This window comes from Sturnus vulgaris, chromosome 17 (genome assembly GCF_052056855.1).
Source record: "Sturnus vulgaris isolate bStuVul1 chromosome 17, bStuVul1.hap1, whole genome shotgun sequence".
NCBI lineage: Eukaryota > Metazoa > Chordata > Aves > Passeriformes > Sturnidae > Sturnus > Sturnus vulgaris.
In genome coordinates, this window is record NC_142259.1 from 13,390,331 (window position 1) to 13,409,938 (window position 19,608).

The window sequence follows — 19,608 nt, forward strand, 5'->3', positions numbered from 1 at the left end:
GATGGGTTAAGTGGTGCTTTAAATCATATTATTGACATGGAATCCCTAAGGACAGACCCCTGAAGGCCTCCCAGGGACCCCTGGCCATGGCCAGGCAGGACAGGGTTCTCCTTTAGCACCTTTATACCTGGCTGGACTTCAAACCCAGGCTGAGAGTCCCACTCTGATTATTTGCTTTGCCTCCTCCTACCACACTGAGATACAGATTTTGGTCTGTCCTTTAGAAGGGCAGAGACAAGAAATGAGGTTAGGCAAGAGAAGGTTGCTTCAAAGATGGATTTTGCTTTGAAAATTGCTACTGAGGAAGAACAAATGCAGCCACTCGGTGTCCTGCTGCTGCTGGCTGAGCTGGCAGAGTAAAACCTGTGAGAACTGGAAGCATCAGGCAAAGAAATCAAACTGATGCTCTAATCAAGTGCAACTCAAATCTGTAATGCCCAATAAAAGACAATCAGCACAGCTGGAGCTGTGCCAAACAACCCAACAGCACAAATTCAGTTTTCCAGGGAGGGCTTCTCATATGAAAATACAGAAATTACCAAACACTGCAGTTACAGCTGGATCACCCCTCTGCTCCCATCCCCTGTGCCAGCACCTCCAGCCACCAGGGATCTGTTCAGGGAGCTGAACCAGCCAAGCCCAAACCATTTCCTCTGACACCCAGGCTCCATGAAATGACCAATTGTCAGGGATGAGTTTGGGGGGAGGAGGAAAAAGCAATGATTTCCTTCAGATCCCTGCTGCCAGTTAAATAGGACAACATCTCCCAGTTCTTTGGGCATCCCTCCTCCTGCCTTTCATCCACATTTCTGCTCTGCTCCACGTTCAGGCACCAGATCTTTAGGGCAGCCCTCTCCTTATTTTGTTATTAAAAAGGAAAAAAAGGGGAGCAGGGACACCAGAAGATGAAGATGAGATGAGATGAAGATTAGAGAAGTTGAGAGGATGACAAGGACAGGAGGGCAGGGACTGCTGGGTTGGGGCAGCACCTCAAAGAAGATTTTCCTGGTTTATGACCATCAATTTAAGCAGAAAACTGAAGAGCTGAGCTTCCAGCACCTCTGGCACTGCCTCAGAACCAGCTCCTCACCTGCAATCTTTGGCTTTTCGTTTACATTTGGGAGGATGTGAAATGCACAGGAACAAACCAGTATTAGGGCAAGTCAGCCCAAGGAGGAAATCAAAAGAGGAAGCGAAAGAAAAAATAAAATTAAGACATGGCATTGGTCTCTGCCAGCATTTGCTGAGCCATTCAGATGGAAATGGTGCAGATTCAGGGGTGGCTGCTCAGTGTGGGGTCATCACAGGTTCAGGGAGGAGCAGGATTCAGGATTTCCTGGGAGCACCATTGGAAAAGGCTTGGCCATCACCAGGAATTGTGGGCTCGTGTGAGAAACTCCCAGCTCAGTGCACAACTGCTCTGACAGCCCCTGGAAACCCTGAACTTGGCTGAGCACAGCCTAAGACATCCCACACCTTTCACAATCCGGGTGAATGACTGGCAGAGAAAATCCAGGAATTGGGGAATTCTTCAGCAAAACATCTCCTCAAGTCAGCCTGAGTTATTTGGGGTTCCAGATCCCTGATCTTCTCCAAGCACCTCTCAATCTATCAGCAAACCTCAAGAACAGAGCAATGAGGATTATGACAGCTGAAATAAGTAATTTTTTTCTGAATTTTCATGGATACATAAAAGATACACGGGCTATTTCTAAAAAAATTATATCGATATAAATATTTATATTTATATCAAGGGATCCTTTAATTTTATTTACAAATGCAACTCCTACACACAAACACTGAGAGGCTCAGCCCTAGTGAAAGAACAGCGTCACAATCACCAAAAGTTCAAGTCAAGAAGGGATTTTCCCCTTAGCAACAAACAAGAAATGGTTCTTTTTTTTTTTTTTTTTTTTTTTAAACATTAAACAAAAATAAGTCATCAACTTACGTGTTAATGGTGGGACATTCTGGCACTGTCCAGACTTTCCTGCCTTTTTGAGTGATGCAAGAAATTACAGGAAAAGTTTTCACACTTCTTCAGAGAGGATAAAATCCCTGTTGCTGTTCAAAAGAAAATAAAACAAAAACCAAACAAAAGAGAAACAATTAAAGACAAAATGCTTTTTAGAAGTGCCTGCTTCTCAAAAGAAACACAAACTAAAGCTCAACAACCCTCCTCGTGCCACTTTTAGAAAATTATTCTTTCAAATTCTAAAATGACAGTCTTTGCTGAGTATTTTCAGTTATACTGTGTAAATCTCCTGAACAAATCTCCATTTTTACTTCGGAAGCATTTCTGATGTTATTTCTAGGAAAAAGAAACTAGGAAATTACAATATTTGCTGTTGTTTCAGTACTGCTTTGGTTCTTTTTTTTTTGTTTCCTCCTTCTCCTCACGTAGTCATCCTGAGATGACTGGAATGTACAGGAACACCACAATACTCAGAAGAATAAAGTTCAAAAATAATTTTATTACAGAACTCGGGGAAAAAAAAAAAAAAAGAAAAAGAAGAAAAAAAAAAAAAAAGCAAGGCTGGTAATTTTTCCTAATTCCTCCTGCCACGAAATAGAAATGCTTTCTGGTTCATTGAGCAAATTGGTGGGTCTGAATTCCAGAAATTCAGATATCCTCACAAAGGCAGCATTATGACCAAACAGGTTCTGTGTTGGGAATTCTGGCCGGGTGCCACTTTGTTAATAAATACAAGTGTTGAATTCAGCTGGATTTAAAGATTGTGTTCTTTGCTTGAGCAAGTCTGAAAATGCCAGAGTTGTAAAATTATCGTTGAGCTGCAGCTTTGAAACTCAGAGACGAGTTGATTTTTTTTTTTTTTTTTTTTTTTTATCAGCAGTGCAGATAAAAAGTGTCTGGTCCTGCAGGGAGAGGGAGATGGGCAGGGCCAGCAGTGACCAAACACTGAGATTGCACCCCCTGGAACAAAGGAATGGCTCAGATAACCCACAAAAACTTATTTCATTTGGCTTTTCATGGAGTTAATTCCAATTTCAGTGATAGAAGACGAAGCAGCAAAGAGCAGGATTAGAGATCAGAGCTGCTCCTTTTGGGGTCTTCTGTGCTCTTCTCCATTAAAAAGAATTTCATTTTCTTCAATAAAAAAATGGGTAATATTCCATCATCAACAACAGCAACCAACTAGAATGGCAGCAAATATGGCCCAGCATTTGGGGGTTTGGGGGTTTGTTTTGTTGTTACTTGTTTTAGTTACAGTTGATTGATTGCTTCAAATAAATTATGTCTTAATCACACAGGATAACATTTCTATTTTATGGAAATTATCAGAGCTGAACAATTCCAGGCATGTGGTTTACCTTCCTACCTGCTCTAGCTCATCACAAACAAATCTGAATTACTCGAAATATATTTGTTATTCCCAATTAACCAGCAAACACCATTTACAATCAGTGGGTCATGATTAGAAATTTATGGTTTTTCCTGCGTTTGCAGGTTAAAAGTTGGGGCACAGGGAGCAGCAATTCCTTCCCTGGGGGCACTGGAGGATGGGCAGGGTGTCTGTCACAGGTATGTAAGGACAGCCACACCTGGATTTTATGCAGGGACAAACATCCACCTGTATCTATCAAAGTTCATCAAATTCTCCACGTGCTCAACTGTTCACAATTCAAATTTGGGTTTATTTCCTTTTTTTATACGAGTGAGACCCAAAGAACTGTGTGCACTTAAGCAATTCCTCCTTCACTGCACACTGAGCTGCTTTAGGCTCCTTTCCCTGCACATTTGAGACTGAGCTGGTTTTAGCAAGAAAGAGAAACTTTGCCCCTTGTCTCCCAGCTCTGGCACAGTTTGAGCTTTAGACCCGAGTGAAAAACCTCGTTTAATGAGAAAAACAATCACTTGATTTGAAATTATTCAACTAACAAATGGCTTCGGGGACAATTCTTCATAAAATCTTCTTGTAATTGGCAAGGAGAGTTTATAATAATTAAAAAACCCACGATGAACATCTGTCACTGCCTGCAGGAGGTGTTTGGCTCTTCCCTTTGTGAGCACTGAGCAAGGTGGGATAGTGAAAGGAGTCCCTGCATGGGCTGGGGCTGGAGGGGCTTGAAGGTCCCTCCCATCCCAAACCATTCTGGGATTAATTGTGGGATTCATTCTGGGATTAATTGTGGGATTCATTCTGGGATTAATTGTGGGACCCATTGTGGGATCAATTCTGGGATCCATAGTGGGATCCATTCTGGGATTCATTCTGGGATTCATTCTGAGATCCATTCTGGAATCCATTCTGGGATTAACAGTGGGGTTCATTGTGGGATCCATTGTGGGATTCATTCTGGGATTAATTCTAGTATTAATTATGGGACCAATTCTGGAATCCATTCCGGGATTAATTATGGGATCCATTCTGGAATCCATTCTGGGATTCATTCTGGGATTAATTGTGGGATCCATCCTGGGATCCATTTCCCTCAGGTGCTCTGACCTCAGCACTGCAGGAAGCTGAGTGGAATCTTTACAGTACAAGATGCTGAGTGGGATATTTAGAAATTCCCTATTTTTCCATACCCTTGAAACACTGAAATATTACAAGGAGAGAGACTGGGCATCTCCTGGAAGAACAAAGTGAAACCTCCAGTGTGGAATGGGCTCAGTAATAAGAATCCTGCTTTAAACCTATTTTTTTGTTGTTGTTGTTGCTCCAGAAGCGTTGGAAGGGTTTAATTACAGCAGCCTAATGAAGCTCTGCCTTGCCCCCTTGCTTCTTCCCAGGGCTGGGCACACTGGGGAGGAGGAGGGAAAAGCAGGAAAGCAACACTTGGCCAGGTGCTTTTCACGACATTGTGCAGCTAATGTCGTCAAAATAATCCAAAACATCCCGGGAAAGAGATGGGTGACTGCACAATGAAACCTTGCAAGACATTTACTCTCCTTTCAGAGCCACCCACCGCCCTGTTTGAAGATTTCCACTCTTTTCCCCCGACTGAGCACATGTAAAGCCCCAGCTCCTCCAGCTGCACCACTGCTCCACGGAATCCACAATCAATAAAAGAGAATAAAATGCAAGTTATTTCCACAGCCCCCGAGCTGAGGCGTTTGCAGAAGCACAGGCACGCGTTTACCAAGCTGTTTTTACTTCTGTGTTTGCACAGCTCAAAAAAAAAAAAAAAAAAAAAGAAAGAAAAAAAGGAAAGGAGCAGTGCAGCTCAAGCAGGGTGGTGTTTATGATTTCGATTCAAATACTTGGGAGATGTGTGTGTTACATGTGATGGCAGGCACGCTGTACTGGCATTTTTATCCATTCAAATGTCACTCATTGGAGCCGTCTCACCAAAATATTTTGTGCTCCTCGAGTGAGATCAGTCACAAATAGTCAGTGCTTTGATATTTAATCAATATTGAGATGCCAGTGGATGTTCGTGCCTGTCCACATCAGGGGTGTAATGGATCTGTTCCCACATTAAAAATACATGGAGAAACTTCCTTGCTCTGAGCTGGAACAAAAAGCTTTTAATTGCTTTACAGATGACTTGACAGTGCACACCACATCTGTGGGCAGAAAAAAAAACAACCCAGCCCTGCTGCACTGACAGCTCTGTGTCTATTTCTGTTCTGAGATACACCTGAAGCTATAGGGCAAAACTCTCAGCTCTTGCTTTTTACCCCCAAATTCGCCTTCTGCTGCTCAGTCCTTGCAGAGCTGAGCAGGGAATCCGAAATTCCAGACAGCCTGGGAAGAAGAATTTTGCTGTGCTGTGCCTTTAGATAGAGCTTTTATGGTTAACCTTCAAAAATCTCTCACTTTCTCCCCAGCTCTTATCCTAAATAACATTTTCAGTCTGAGCACTGCAGTATTTAATTGCTGTAGTCAAAACAGAACCACAAAGATCTTAACACAGAGCCAGAAGAATGGTCATTGTTCCTCCTCTTACCCCAGCACCTAAACCATAAAATGTCCTTAAACTAATCAAAGAGCATTTTTAGGGGTGCAAAAATGTCCTGAGGCAAAAAAAAAAATACTTTTTGCCTGCTTTTGAAATTTAGAAGGTTTGGATCAAATTATTTCAATTCACTGCGAGCAAAAGAAGTTTTGCAATGATTACACACGTGCCAGACCTGAACCTCTTCCCCAAAGAACTTCTCTCCCATCACAGCAATCTTCCAGCTCAAGCTGCTGCCTGACACTTTCTTCTATTTACTTTTTGCTTTTTCCCTCCACCTTTTTGCTGAAGTTTCATTCCTTTTGTGGGGAAAAAAAAAAATGATTTAACTTTTGAGAGTTTTACCGAATAGAATGTGAGATTAACCTGTCAAATACTCAGCCTCTTGCCCAGCTGAGCACCGAGCTCATTTTCTGCTCCTTTTTCTTCAGGAAGTGCAGATTTAAAGCTCTGGCAGATAATAATACCCAGACCCAGGGTTGTTTTTTGTTGTTTTTTTTTTTTTCACCCAGAGATACAAAGGAAGTGGTTTTGTTGCTAGCAGGTACCTTGCTTGGGATATTCAGATAATGAAAGTTCATCACTCCAGACAAATTGTAACTGCTGCCCATCCAATCTGACCTCAAACCTGAGTGCCTGAAAGAGAGAACTGCATTTATAACAGCCCTAAGCCTCCAATAAATCAACTTCACCTCCCCTGAGCTGTTAAAACTTCCATAGACACGGATTTAGAGCAGGAAACAACAACAACAACAACAAAAAAAAAAAAAAAAAACCTGTAAGAAAGAGAGGTTTCAATGGTGCTATCTGCATGCAAATCAAAGGCCAGCTCAAACTTTAATCCTTCCAGGATTGCTCCCTGATTTCAACAATCACACTCTCAAAAAGAATGCACAGGGAGGGGACAGCAAGAGGCAAATTTACTCCAAGAGATAGGAAAGATCACACGTTGACCCCTCATTCTGCAAGGCTGGTTTTTCACCGCGAGAAATGCAGATTTTAAACTGGTGCAGGGAAATACAGAAATATGAGCACGTGTTTTAGTCATAGAAACTGAATAACTGGGCTGAATAAATACCAATAAAGGCACTCCTAGCTCTTGCAGGCACGTCCATAGGAGTGCAGGAGTATTTTTGGAGTTATTCAGCAGTGTTTAGTGCCTCGCTGCAGAGGGTGTGGTAAAACACCCTGCAGCACAACCGGGTCACCTTTGCTAAAGACACTTTCCCTGGAAGCTGAAATAGTCACTTTTCCTGATTAAAACGGGTAAAAAAAAAAATAAAAATAATAATTTATGTTGGTGGCTAGAGATTAAATAGTCTGCAATGCTTCAAAAGCCTGTTTACCTGTGATTTAAAACCAGTATCTTGTGATCAAAGAGATAAGCTGTCTCCACGCTGTCTGCTGATCACCACTTTCCTCAGGCCTTTCCCCCCCTTGAATTAACTTTTAGTTTTGCTGGAGTATGAAAGGATGCAAGTTTGCCGTGTGTCCCTGTACATTTACACGGGATTTTGCCAGGCTCCATCATCCTGCAGGGCAGATAATGTTTCAGCAATTTAAGATTTAACAGCTGCTGCCAGGAACTGCAATTGGATAATCTCGGGGCTGCTGCTACTTTGAAGTGGCCAAGTCTCAATAAACCCCAAAGCTCCGAGTGCTGCATTGGGGATTATTACCCGTTAATTGGGAGATCTCGTGAAAATATTGAAAAACACTGAGACGCATTGGGGTGGATTTCTGCTAAAATCAGCTGGAAACAGCAAAGAAAAAAGTTTATTCTTAAGAGAGGAGTAGAAAGGGAGAGATGAGAGTTGGAGCTGACATCCTCTGGTGTTTGTTGCTGCCATTGGAGCAGAAAGAAGCTCAGGGCCTGGCAGCCACTTCCTGAGAGCAGAAAAAAGAATCTTCATTTTCTGCAGGTTGTATTGAGAGTGGGGAGCTCTGATATCACCACTCATTCATCTGGCCAAGTGCTAAAAAAGAGATGTGAGACCTCCCCTGCTGGACAAATTCCAGAAATCCAGAGCTGGGGAAGGATGGAGTGACACATTTCCCCCTTGAAAGAAATACTTACCTCTGATAGCAACCAAGAATCTGTTAAATATGAAATGCTGAAGCTGAGCTGCTGGAGGGGGCAGCAACACTGATAAATATTGACTTGAAAATATCATCAGAGTTGAAAGTTAATTGAAATGCTGAAGCTTTGTTTGCTTCCCCCTTCAGCACAGCTGAAACAACAAAAACCAGCCAGACAACTTTTCTTTTTTTTCTTTTTTTTTTTTTTTTTTTTTTTTTTGGGTCAGGTATGTGCTGAATTACTGACAAAAAGCTTTAGGGTTCTTAGAAAATCTGCAGCACCTCAGGGATTTCTGCCAGCTCCAGGCAGAGTGACTTCACTAAATATCCTGGGTGCTCTTTGTGGGCAGCTGGTTTGTGGTCACACACAGAATTCAGAGTGAAAACACTGCTGGGACACCTTTCCCAAAACATTCAAAGCTTTACAAATGAGAGTTGAAGGTTCTCGTTTGTGAGGGTGGAGGGCCCGGGTTTGTTTTTGCTGCACACCTCCCCCTTACAGAAATGAGAAGTGTGGAGATAAAAACTGTGTTCTTTCTGCTCCACTCCCTCCTCTGTTTGTTTTCTGGATAAAATGAAATTTCTGAAATTCCACGGGGCGTTGCAACGTTTCATAGAATGCTCATGTTTAGTAACTTCGGTTTTTTTATGTATTTAAAACTTTTTTTTTTTTTTTTAAATGCTTTTTGCAGAGTAGCTGTAATTCCAGAAGTGCAATTGCATGAAGTGTTTTCACATCTCTCCTGCATAAAGGTTAATGCTGAGCAAGTTCCACTGCCTTCATTTTACAGCTGGAAAACTTTACCACAGACCCCTGCAAGGTACCTGGATATTTATCTTTATCATTTTTATCTGTATCGTTTATCCCATCTGCATCCCAGGCTGTGTGCTGGGAGTGTCAGGAAAACCCCCCTGAGCTGATCCCGTGCCCCAGGCCTTACCTGGCTCTTTCCTTGGGCCTGGAAGCAGAACTCCAAGGACACAGGTGGAAGAAGAGGTGTAAAAGGGAAGGAACAAAGCCTTAAAATATTCTGAATACAGAGGATTTTTCTTCCTGCTGACTTTTCACGTTAATATCATTTTACCTGTGTTACCTGAGCTAAGCCCAGCAGCAGCTGCTATATCCCATAATAGTATTCCCCCCTCACTCTGGTGTAAATGCAGATTAAATTCATAGCTAAAATCCTGATTCTCTTGGCCCAAAGTAATGCAAACAGGACAAAGCCCACAGGTCAAGATTGATGGAAATGAAGAAACCAAAATAAAGGAATTGTTCCTGTTTCCAGGGGATTGTGGGGACAGGAAAAGGGGGAGGTTTGGGATGGATATTGGGATGGAATTCCTGGCTGGGAGGGTGGGGAGGGGTTGGCATGGAATTCCCACAGAAGCTGTGGCTGTTCTGGATCCCTGGAATGGCCAAGGCCAGGCTGGATGGGCTTGGAGCTGCAATTTTTAAAGAAGAATTTGATCTGAAAAGCCCCCACACTAAATGGATTGAGGAACACCCCATGTGCCACGGACAGTTCTTTTTCAGAGAAGTTTTTTGTGTAGGACAGGTCTCTCCCACCCTCCTTTTCAGTCAAAAAAAAAAAAAAAAAAAGAAAATAGAAATTATTGTTCTGTGCGTTTCTGATAATAAGTAAGGATTTTCTTGTGTTTCATACACAAAACGTGGTGATGCATACCAGGATGTGGGTGTCACAAAGGTTAGAGTTAATAGTCAAAAAACACCTGTAAGTGATGAGAAAATAAAATCGACAGAAAAGACACAAAAAAAAAATTCCAGGAACATTCATTAGAAATCCTCACCCACACAAAACCAGACAAACATTCCTGGTTTTTTTGCCTATTTTTCAATAAGTTTGTTTTTTTTTTTCTCTCTCTGTAAAGAGCTGTTTAAATGGCTGACACAATAAGAACCAGCAGCACCCAGCAGTGTCTCTTTGATTTCTGCTCCAGGAGCTCCCAGGTAAGTTTTTCCCACTGCAGCACAAAGGAGCCATTCAGGGCCCCACAAGGCCACACTGAGTACAGACCCAGCCAGCAAACTTTGACCCCCACAGCATGAAATCATAAATTGATATAATTTAGGGACAAATGTAGCATCTTATCCCACATTTATGGCCACCAAGTGCAATAAAATAAAGATAAATGGGAGGGATGAAAGGCTCCTGGTGGAGCTGATCATATCAACACCTGAGTGTTAGATAGAGTCCAAAGAAAGCAGAGTCCAAAGAAAGCTCAGGGTGTGCAAGGACAGGGATGTGTCATCTGCCTTCTAGACAAAGCTTTTAATATATTAAAAAACACTTCACATTTAAAAAAAAAAAAAAAAAAAAAATCCACCCGTATCTCTCCTTCTGAGGCTTCCTGTGAAGGCATCCTCGTTCTGCAGACCTACAACACTGAAAAATGAAACTACAAGATTCTTGCTATTTTTGGGGCTGTTTTTGAAGAACTCACAGGTTGCTGTGGGACACAGCAGAAACTGGAGACCAAATGTGTCGAGCTCTGAGTTTCTCAGGTTGTTCTCACAGGAGACTTCAGAGGTACCTTCAGAAAGTGGGACAAGAGCCTTGGCATTTTGGAGGGCAGCTGCAGAAACCTCCTGGCATTTGGATTTGCATAAATGTGTTTGTTCTCGGGCTTGAAGTGCTTGAGGATTTTTAAAATGGTGGAAAAGGTAGATTTTGTGATTTTTGGCCAGAGCAAACCTCTTTTCCCCATGCACCCAGTCTGTCTGGGAGGTTCTGGGGAGCACAGTGGGAGATTCTCCAGCTGCAGGTTAGAAACTCAAGGTAATGAGTGGAAAAACTCAGTGTAAGCAGCAAACTGCAGACAGCCCGTGGTGATAAGAACAAGCAAATCAAAAAGCTCCATTTCAGAGGGATAAACTCTGCAATCAAGGAAAAACTGTGCTGTAACAACTGTGATTTTCATGTCATGAAGACATCAAGAAGAGAGGATGAGGAGGGCACCTAATGATTTATTTTCCTAATTTCAGAATGTCCCTTGTACTTTCTTTTCCCCCGGTGAGAATCCATTATTAATATTTACAAGCAATTCTCCAGTAAGCAGGTAAAGGCTCATAATCAAATCAAATTACTGTGCTCCTGATGGCACTTCATGAGATGAGCACTTTATTAGGGAACAAAAGCTTCCAGAGAGATTATTTAATGAGAAGTACAGCAGTTTCTTTAATACTTTAATGGTAATTGCTAGTGAGACAATTATTTTTCTTGCCCAATGATTCTTCCTCCCCTAGTGAGCACTGAGTACTCAATGCTTAGAGTGTGATATAATTATTCAGAGTTCATTAATAGACAATATTTCTTGTCCTTTCATTAAACCACATCTGTGCAGCTGTTTGAATAAGAATATATAAATCAGCAGCCATGCAGCACCAAGTTTATATTATTTTTTAACTGTTAAGGATAGAACAATATGAGCCTGGCACTCTTCAATAAATTGAGGAAACCTGACTCTGGTGGCATGAACAAATCTCTATCTCTCAGCACATCTGCTCCACTTCACTTTCCCACAAGTCAGGCAAGGACAAATATTCCCCAGCCTTGTAGGGAGCTGGGAGAATTGAGAGCTGAGCAATAATAAATTACTAACTCTGTTTTTAAACCTCTGCCAGGCAGTGATAAGACACCGTGATAAGGCCACAGGAATGGCTGCCTCTGTAGTCCCAGTGGAATTTTGGTCCCAGCAGGGGCAGGGCTGTGGCACTGCCCATCATTTTGGGGTGTCTTTTGCCAGTGGCACCCCTTTCCACCACAGGGCTTCTTTGGGAAGTCTTTCCAACTGGAAACCAGCAGCTCCTGTGTGGATTTGGGTGGGTGGAAGCAGCAGTGAAATGTTTCATCCCAATGGGTGATGTGAGGTTTGGACAGGGCTGAGGAGAACCAAAAGGCAAATCAGGGAAGTGCTCCCATGGGTGCCACACACAGCATCAGCTGCAGAGGGAGTTTGGGGCACCTGCTGCACCCTGAAACCCCAAACCAGCCTTGCCCCTTTGTCTGAGCCCTGCAGGTCAGCAGTAAATAACTTCATCCTGTGATTAAAGACCAAAGCCTTTAATCAAAGCCTTGCATCAAAGTCAAAGTGGGCACCAATTTTTCCAAAACCTTATCATTCTACCTAAGACAAATTTACAGTCCTGAAGCCCTTTGAGCCTGTCTGCCCCATAGAGCCCCAGTGCTTTTTCAATCTGGGCCCCCAGAATGGTGGGAAAAGCAGTGCTGGTGCTGAGCAGGAGAACAGGGGAACTTTTACTGAGTGTTCCATGTGGGACCAGGATTTGCTGGCAGTAAGGAGAGAAAACAAGGTCCCACCTCCCTCTGCAGCTGGATCAGTGCACAGAACACTGAATTTCCCTGTTTGGTTTTGCATGCAAGAGGCTGATAAAGATCTTTTCCTCCAGTTTCACGTTTGTGTGGTATTCTTGTGAAATGGCCAAACCTGTTTGGTTACAGATTCCTCTGCCTGGCCTGATTAATGTCCTCCTCTCTGGACCCCACGAGGGAATCTGGGAAGCTTTTGGTGCTCTTTAGGCCATTTTGTTGCATTATCTGGGCTGTCATTCTCTATTTCAGCTCTGGATTGCTCAAAACCCAGTGGTCTATTCATTGCTTAAGGTTTTACTCAGCTTCTCTGTTCTCCACAACAGCTTTTCTTTGAATTGCTACTGAAACCAATTTCAGGAATAATCAGCTGTTACAGGAGTTTAATGGAGACATCCCAATGTCTGTCCAGCCCTGTCTGTGCAGGGCACCAAGAAAAGCCCTGCTGTTACAAACTCCAGATAATTTGGGCTTGTGAGTTCCCTATCAACCTGAGAGCAGGAAAACTGGGATGTTTGTCCAGTTTTAAAAGGGAGGGGACAGCACTGAAAGGAGAATAATGTGCCAGCATTCCATCCCAGTGTGAGGCAGTGTGGCAGCAAAGCCTCTCCTGGGGGACAAAGGCACTCCCAGAGTGGTTTGTTGGATATTCATCAAGAATATCGAGAATATCAAGAATATCAAAGCTCAAAGTGAGTTCAGCCTGTCCTGTGGAGCACTGCTGCTGCAGCCTGGAGAACCTGGGCACTCCAGGCATGGAAAGGTGATTCAATAAAGTCACTTGGATGTGACATCCCCATAGAGATTGTTGCTGCAGCAACAAGACCTTTAGTTCCTCAAGTCACTTAAATAATTTCAGGAAAAAGAGATTTTGCTTCCCAAGCCCATGTGAAACGTTCAAAAAAGCACATTTCACCTGAGAGGAACTCGGGGTGAGTGTGGTTGTACACCTCCAGCAGGTGTGCAGCACTGCAGGGCTGTAATCACCACCTTTTCCTGATCCTTATTCTGAGGCAGCTCATCATCCTCTCCATTACCAACCACCCCCTAAAAAATCCAAGAGGAAAAGAAACCAATGCATTTGGCTACAATGTACTATTTTGAATGGCTAATAAATGGGGGTGGAAAATGAAAAGTGTATTTATTGCTGATTCTCACTATGAGATTTGACAGATAGCATTTGCCTCCAACCTTTCAAGCCAGAAGTGGAACAGATGTTCATGAAAAGCCAGTTAATTTCCTGCCATTTGTGAACTGATTAGAAACTGAAACATTAGCACACTGACACTTCTTTATTTTTAATCTTGCTCGTGTTTTGAAAGGAAAAGAACCACCGGGAGCTAAGGTCTGGTTTTCAGATAGGAATAGCTGCACATTTTTATTTCCTCTTTTAACCCAAAACCTCGCTCTTAAGGAAATGGGGAAAAGCCAACCTGAGGCTGCAGAGGCACTAACAGCTCTGTGCTGTCAAGTGTGTCCTGGCACAGCTTTGCCAGGGAATGAGGAAGAGGAGGCTGAGCTTCCACACGCCCCTAGCTCTTGTTACAGCTGCTAAGTCCGTGTACAAAGGCTCTACAATCCGTTTCCAACAGCTAGTAAACAGGCAGGTATGCTCGTACAGGTCATTGTCAAAAACCAAATGTTCTGCCCTGCAGGGAGGAACAAGGAATGAGGAACCCTCCTGGTTTTAGTTTTCAGCTCTTTTGTCACTGAGCCTCTGCTTTAAGAGCTCCCAGGACAGAAATCCAGGCCCAAATACAAACGTGGTAAAAGCAGGTTTGATTCTATTCAAAACTGGATGATGGCTCCAGATCTAATTCACGAAACAACTTTTATGGGCTGCTGCTAAAGGCAGTGGGGAACTTTGGGCGTGCACTATCAGTTATTCATGCACTCCCTGCCCCAAGAAAGAGGATTTTACTCTCTTGAGTCAGATGGAGCACGTTCCTCAAAAGTCAAGCCAGGCAGAAAGTTTCTGACAAAGCAAGGTTTTGTTGGGCAATCCCAGATTGCTCGGGATGTGTTATTTAAAACATCCTGGGTTTGATGAGCAGGCACCGAGGCTGGGGCAGGTCCAGCCCAGGGCTGGGGCAGCTGCTTTTCCAATTCCTGCCTTTTCCCTGCTGTCCTTGTCAATATTCCTGGAGGGCTCTGGAGCTGCTTTGCAGCCAAATTTAAAAAAAAAACCCTTAATCTTCCCAGGACCCAAAGCGAGTTGGAAATGAGTGAGGAAACAAAAAAAGGGAAAGGAAACCTTGTGAATTGCAAACCTCTCTTTTGAAAGCAGCTGTTCTCAGGAGTGATTACAACCAGACAAAACAAGAGTGCGTTTAAAACCAGGATTTAAGAGGAAAATCAGTCAGGAGAGATTCTGCCCCGGGTCAGCACTCTGGTCAATATTATACATTATAGATTATGTACTATATACTGTATATTATACATTATATATTATGTACTATATAGTATATATTGTATACTGCATATTGTATATTATATATTAAATATTATATATCGAATACTATGCATTGCATAATATATATTATATATTGAATATTATGTATTGTATAATATATATTATATATTGAATATTATGTATTGTATAATATATATTATATATCGAATATTATGTATTGTATACTATGCATTGTATTTTTTTTTCTAAACTGCACTTATATCCACAACTGGAAAAACACGTGATTTCAAGCACGGAACATAAACTTTGTTTATCAGCAGCCTGAGCAGCACAGACACGCTCAGAGCCAGGATTAGGGAGCAGTGGGCTGAGCCCAGTGCGTGTGCTCATGTGTCCTCACACGTGTGTGTGTGTGCACCAAGGCAGGGCACAAAAATCACAGGAACTGCAGAGCTGGCAGCTGGGAAAAAGTTCCAGGCTGAGCCACAAAAGTTTTGTTCCCTTATAAAAACGTTCCCTCCATCCTTCCCCCCGAGCTGCGCCTCTCCAAAGGTGCGGGGTTGTTTTGCTGCCCGAGTTTCGTGTTTTAGTCACAGCTGGTTGGGTTAATCCCCAAAACCAGCTCCGGCACACAAAGCCCGGCTCATTCTGAGCGCTCGGAGTCGGCACACGCCCAGCTCCGAGGCTGGGAAAGCTCCTCTGCTGAGCTACCTGTGCCAGGTGTGTGACACCGGGATGGCACACGGGGGTGGCACACGGGGGTGGCACACGGGGGTGGCACACGCACCATCCAAACCATGTCCCCTGTGCTTTATCCCGCACCTTCTGGCCACACCTTGACTCCCCATCCACCCCGGGATCCAAGCTGCACAATAAAATCAAAGTCAATTAAAATTAAATTAACTGGCCAAGCGCGGAGCTGTCACTATCTGCCGGAATTCAGCCCTCCTGCTAAAACCGCACAGTTTCCCCTTTAAATTCCTCTCCTCACTCCGCTTTCAAGTTTTCTTTACTTTTTGATTCCTTTCTTCTTCCCTATTTCTACCACCACTCCTCTGCTTCCTCCCTCTCCTGGGGGAGGGGAGAGGGAAGAATAAAGTGCTTTGTTGTCGCTCCCTTCCCCCTGCCTGTAAAGTTTGCCTCTCGTATCCCCCTGGAAAACTGCATTGCATTTCCCCCCCTGGAAAATTGCATTTCCTGCATTTCCACCCTGGAAAACTGCATTTTCTGCATTTCCCCCTGAAAAATCGCACTTCCCTCCTGGAAAACTGCATTGCATTTCCCTCCTGGAAAATTGCATTTCCTGCATTTCCCCCCTGGAAAACCTCATTTCATTTCCTCCACCGATGGAAGAAACGTTGAGATTTTTAATTGACAGCTGGCTGTTTGTAAAAAAGACAAGAACGTGGTAAGATTATTCTGGGAGAAAGGATGACTTTGTAGTTTGTTTGGTTGTTTTGTTTTGGTTTTTTTTTAACATGGGGAGCGGGACCCGCATCACTGCCAGCAGCGACCCCAAATCACCACCAAGTGCCAGCAGCCACCGCAGCTCCATCCTCGGAGCTTTCTGCTTCTTCCTTGCTGCAGGAATTTCCTTTTCCCGGCTATTTCTGGAGCCATCAGCTGCTGAACAATTCCCAGTGACAGGAATTGCACCACTCGGAGGGGATGCAGGGCAACCTCTCTGCCAGCCCCAAAACCATCCCAGCAGCAGCTCAAAATTCCAGGCATCCCCTCCAGCATCATCTGCCAAAGCCAGGCCATTGTTGGAAAGGGACAATTTATTGGCTCATATAAATCATAAGTGTGCTCGAATTAAATCACCATTAGAGAGCCCGGGAAAAAAAAATAACATAAGTCACTGATTGATTTTAGAACTTTCCAGGAGTCTGAATGGGTAGAGAGAGGATTGTTAAAAAAACACAAAACAAACAAAATCGTACCAAAAAAAACCCCAATATTAATTTGCACAACTGTTGCAGTCTTTAGACAGAATTTAAAAGCCCCAGTCTTAATACTTTCAATTAAAAATACTTTTAATATGAATTCAATTTGATTTTAAAAATTTCTCCTTCCCCCTTCTTAATACCCATCTGTTTCTAGAGCTCTATTGCTAATTCAGGGAATAGACAGTAAATTAAGTAAATTAAGTAAATTAAGCTATTAAAAAGCAAAAGAATACAACAAGAGAAAGGTTGAACGAGTGTGATTTGATTAGATCATGACTAAGGGAGGATATGACAACAACCTAAAATATTTGATGTGTGTAAGCCTTAGAGACTGGCACAAGATGAAATAAGGTTGGGCAGCAACACGAGAGCTTCCAAAAGTTCCCTAAAAATCTCTCCAGCAGGAGAGGAGGGAGATGCTGACAGCTCCTTCTGCTCTCCAAGTGCAACCAACTCACTCCAAAGAGGGAGAGAATAAAGAAAACAACACCAAACACATCACGGCCCCAGCTTTGCCATAAAGATCTTATCCCAGCACAGCTTTGATCCTGAAATGCAGAAATGCTCCAAGGCCTGAGAAATCCACTGCAGGCTCTGCTGCTGCCACCTCCTAAAGAGGAGTTATTCCAGCAGAATTATTAAATATATCTCTTCTAGGAGTTGATTTTCACATATAAATATTGTCACAGGTTGAGGAGATCTTTAAGGTCCCTTCCCACCCAACCCATTCCCTGATTCCACGCTGGTGTGTGAATTGAGTGGCAAAACATCCCCAAATGTACACGGAGCTGCTTCCCATGGAATCCTCAAGCTGCTTTTGCACAGGGAGACAAAAGAAACCGGCCCAGGATCCACGAAATGAACATGATAAATAAAAAAAAAAAAACAAAACAACTGCTCAGATGGAGCTTTAAAGCAAAGAAGAAAGATTTGTGCACTGCTGCTCTCCAGGGCACTGAGGAAAAGCAGCTCCAGCAGCAGCTCCTGGAGCCAAACTCGTTTTGGGTGGAACAGGCAGCAGAGAAAAGCAGAGAAAGTGTTCTTGGGTCAGTTCTCAGAAGCTGGGGTTTATTTGCATAATAGATCAGATAATATGCCAGACCTGCAAATCTCTTATTTCTGTCATCGAACAGGAAACAGAAATAACAGAATGTGAACTCGTGGCTGATCATGTGACAAAAAGCTCAGCAATGTGAAGCTGCTCCTGGACCATCTACAGAAAAAAAATCACAGGGCTTGTTGGCACAAATTATTTGACAAATAATTGTGAATAAATCAATTTGAATCAGGTGATTTTAAATGGAAAAAAAGGGTTCAATTAGATTATTCATGACGGCTGTGGTCAATTCTAAGTGCTTGATTTTGTCTTATTCCATAAATATTATTTTTCATCTAAACTACCCAGTGCCTAAGTTCAACTGATTTAAGTATTAAATGGTAAAGTGAGACAACACTGAGATTTGAAGTGAAGAAGAGCAAAGTTTTGAGCCTTTTATCACCAGAGAAATCTCAGAGCAGTGATGTGCCTGTCAGAACCAATAAAGAACCTGCAGATTTGCCTCATTTATACAAAATTTGATCTGGATCCCTGCCTGAACCAGAATGCTGACCCTGGTACCAGGAACATCCCTCTCCTCTAAAGGGACAGTTCCAAATACACATTTTCCATTAATAAACTGAAATAGAAATTAGGTTTAGAAGTATTTCACTATTTCCAGTCTCAGGAAATCTCAGAGATTCTCCAAACCACAGCCTCAAACTCCAACCCTGATGTGTGAACTGCTGGGAAAAAGATATTTTAGCAAGAAATTCCTTCTCCAATTTATGGCAAATATGGGAGATGAGAAGTTCTGCTTTGTGCTGGAAGGACATAACTGCCAATGCAGAGTGTGCTTCTCAAACCCTGCTGAGTTTGCACTGGAAATGCTGGAAAACGCTGGAAAATGCTGGAAAATGAGTTATCAGCTGCAGTTTAGGGTGGGACTATGAAGACTTTGGTTCAGTGCAGCCTGAAGGAGAAGAAAACTTTTTTATTAAAAGCCACTGATTCCATGTGAGTTATTCTGCTGAGGTTACACACAACAAGTTAAGGATCCCAGTGTACCTCTCATTAATAATTTAAGGTCCCAGTTATCCCAGTGTACCTCTCATTAATAACCCAAGTATCCCAGTTATCCCAGTGACCCCACATTAATAATTCAAGGATCCAAGTTCCCCCAGTGCACCTTTTAATTAATAACTTAAAGATCCCAGTTTATCCAAGTGCACCTTTTAATTAGTAACTAAAAGATCCCAGTTATCCCAGTGACCCCACATCAGTAACTCAAGGCTCCCAGTTATCCCATTATTCCCTGATTGCACCAAAACCTAATTAATTATATCCATAACAAGAAATTTATGGATCTCCCGTGGCAACCCTGCAGTTCCCTGACTGCTACCTGAGCTGAAGGCACACACCTGACTATACAAGTGGAAATAAATCCATTTATGGCCTGTAAATCACAATTAAATCACAAATAGTTGTCTTTGCTTCACCGTGTACCACTGTCAGGCATCCACACGATTTCTGTTTTGCATGAAACACCCTTCAGTCATTTCCAGGGGTTCCAGCTTTCCTGGCAGTGCTGGAGGGAATGTTAAAAAGCTGAGAGATTGCAGGGCTCAGGCAGATTGCAAGCTGCTTCCTGAGGAGCTTGTGGTGAGAACCAGCAGCAGTTTTTCTTCAAAGCCTTGTGCTGAGGCTCTCAGGTAAGCACAGTTTCCTCTCCACCACGGGCTTTGTCCCTCTCATCACAGCATTGTTTTAATTTCATTCTGACTCTGAACGGGACAGTAAGAGAAGAACAATACCACATTCACAGCAGCACAAAAAGTCACTTCCGTGTTATGGTAT

The 19,608-nt window shown here is 42.9% G+C and overlaps 1 long non-coding RNA gene across 1 annotated transcript in view; it reads right to left on the reverse strand.

The window, feature by feature from the left end:
- The window catches only part of LOC148221837 (uncharacterized), a 52,999-nt gene extending 50,941 nt beyond the window's left edge, over nucleotides 1-2,058 (reverse strand). Inside the window, exon 1 of the long non-coding RNA XR_015807306.1 lies at nucleotides 1,952-2,058. This is a non-coding gene — a long non-coding RNA (uncharacterized LOC148221837). The remainder of the gene's footprint in view (nucleotides 1-1,951) is intronic.
- Between the last annotated feature and the right edge of the window lie 17,550 nt (nucleotides 2,059-19,608).